Source organism: Apium graveolens, chromosome 6, assembly GCF_009905375.1.
Source record: "Apium graveolens cultivar Ventura chromosome 6, ASM990537v1, whole genome shotgun sequence".
In the NCBI taxonomy this organism is placed as follows: domain Eukaryota; kingdom Viridiplantae; phylum Streptophyta; class Magnoliopsida; order Apiales; family Apiaceae; genus Apium; species Apium graveolens.
The window spans coordinates 46021371-46024094 of record NC_133652.1 but is presented as its reverse complement, the minus strand read 5'-3'; positions in this window follow the sequence as shown (position 1 = coordinate 46024094).

Genomic DNA, 2724 nt, shown 5'->3' with positions numbered 1-2724 from the left:
CTGCTCAGGCTAGAGGAGCATCTTGAACTGACTGTGAGCCAAACCTTGTATATCCTGTTTAAATTGAAGCACTCTCAGTTTTATCTACTTATCTTTAAAGATATATGTTTAGGATGTTTTGTTATCATCAAGTATCTCTTAATTTATGGCTACAATTCCGGTAGACATAAATTGGGGGAGATTGTTGTGAATATGTTGTGTACTTGATGATTACCTAAACAAAACATCTAAGTAAATTTTACTTAGTGAAATAATGTAGCACTCGACGGATAAGAATTATAGTTCCGACGGATAACTCGTTTTAGTCCCGACAGATAAGTAACTTATTATCCATCAAGTGAGTAGCTTATGTAATAATAAGTTTGTAGCACAGTATTGTATGCATCTTTGTATAGAATCTGTAGTAGTATATAAGTCATGTTGACTTTAACTAGATATGCAGAATAGGTTGATTAACTGTACATAAGCAATGTCTTATAATTCTGTATAAGTGAAATGAAGTCAAGTGCCAAAATAGCTATCAACGGATGCTTAACAAAGCTTCGACGGATGATCAAATGACTTTCAACGGATGTTTAAAATAGCAGTCGACGGATGATCAAGTAAGTCATCGACGGATGATCTAAAAGTCGACGGATGATCATATCAAGATTCAAACATCAGTTGGACAGTGAAAGCTGACACACAGCCGTCGAGTTGGATACAAACACACTGTGGAAGCCCATTAACTGGGTAATAGAGGACGAAAAGCAGCAAAGATCAAGACTGTTAGATTTTATATTTATTCAGTTCTTTTGACTTTGTAATCTTGGTAATATATAAACCAAGAGAGTAGCAAATAGAAAAACAACTAAGAGAGCTAAGAAACAAACACAGAGAAATCTTTGTAAGCACTATCTTTAGCATTTCCTGTGTTCTTAGTAGTTCTATTTTGTATAAGCAGCTGTGAGCATTTCTGCACACAGAGTCCTCTCGATATATTAAATATATCTCTGGTGGAATTGTTTAAATCCACCAGAAAGTTTTTAAAGACTCTTGTTTTTAATTACTCTTGTTTTGATTCATTAAAGTTTATATTCCGCATTGTGCTAATCAAAACAAATATATCTATAATCGAGTTGAACATTTTTATTTCAAGAAAAAGTTCAAGAATTCCATTCAACCCCCCTTCTGTAATTCTTGCTATATTGTTAAGGGACTAACATTTTTAATGGGATGTTAGCATTGTTTTGGTTTTTTTTGGTTGTAGATGCAATTGGTTCCCTGTGGCTGTAAATAGTACCAGGATGGTATGCAATTTATAGAACATTAACATCACAATGGTACATGTAAACCGATGTAAAAAATGTACAAAAGATATCATTTAAAATAATATTAAATGAAAAAGAACTAAAAAAACTGATGTGAAATAGTACTGTTGGATATGGATTGGGAAGACAAGATTTTAAGACCTGGAGGAAGTCTCATGTACACAGTTTCTTTGAGGTCACCATTTAGGAAGGTATTTGCAACATCCATATGAGTTAAAGGCTAATATTTGTAGGCTGCCATTGCTAGAAGTAATCTAAATGTTACCATTTCAGCTACTGGTGCAAAAGTCTCAAAGTAGTCAAGACCAACAGTTTGGGTGAATCATTTGGCAAACAACATTGCCTTGTACCTTTATACAGAATCATCAAGGTTATATTTCACTTTGAAAATCCATTTGCAGTCAACTACATGGTAATAAGGGAGTTGAGGGATAATGGTCCAAGTATTATTGTTTTCTAAGGCAAGGATTTTAGCTTGCATAGCTTTGCACCAGTTGGGATTGGAAACAGCTTGAGAGAAAGTATACGGTATAGCTATTTGGGAAGTGGCAGCAACATAGGCTTTATGAGAGGAACTGAGATTATCATAAGTTAGATAATTTAGAATGGGGTATGTACAAACAGCAGCAGAACACATACCTTCACCTGTCTTGAAGTGAGAGAGATTGGTGATGTATGTAGGTAAGGTAGTTGGTAAGCCAACAAAGTCCTTGAACCTGTAGGGAAGATGTTTAGATCTTACCGGTCTGGTATGCATAGGTTCTTGAGGGATATGACTATTTTCTGCAGAGTCAGATTCATCAGTATGATCTTCATGACAGGGATATTGATTAGAACTGAGAGAAATTTTTGTATGCTGCATAGGATGAGCATCAGATTGATCAAAAGATGGATTATTAGGAGGATATAGAAAAGTTTTGTCAAAAGGATTGGATGTGTTTGTTTGAAAAGGAAATTCAGTTTCAACAAAAGAAACATCCCTGGACACAACACACTTTCTAGAAATCAAATCAAGAATTTTGTACCCCTTCTTGGCAAAAGGTTAACCAATGAAGACACCCTTGATGCATCTTTGACTAAACTTATCATGAGACAGTGGCATAGCACAAGCACCCAAAGAATTTAAGGTGTAGGTATTTAGGTGGAGTATGAAACAACATTTCATAAGGGTTTAGATAGTTGAGTTGCTTGACTGGAAGCAGATTGACAATATGGGTAGCAGTAAGAATAAAGTCACCCCAGAAACTATTGGGCATGTGAGATTTGAATTTTAGAGACCTGGCAATGTTTAACAAGTGTTTATGTTTTCTTTCCACTCTCCCATTTTGTTGAGGAGAGTAGGGACAACTGGTTTGATGCACAATTCCAAGAGAAGACAAATAAGAGTTCATATCAGAATTAACAAATTCTGATC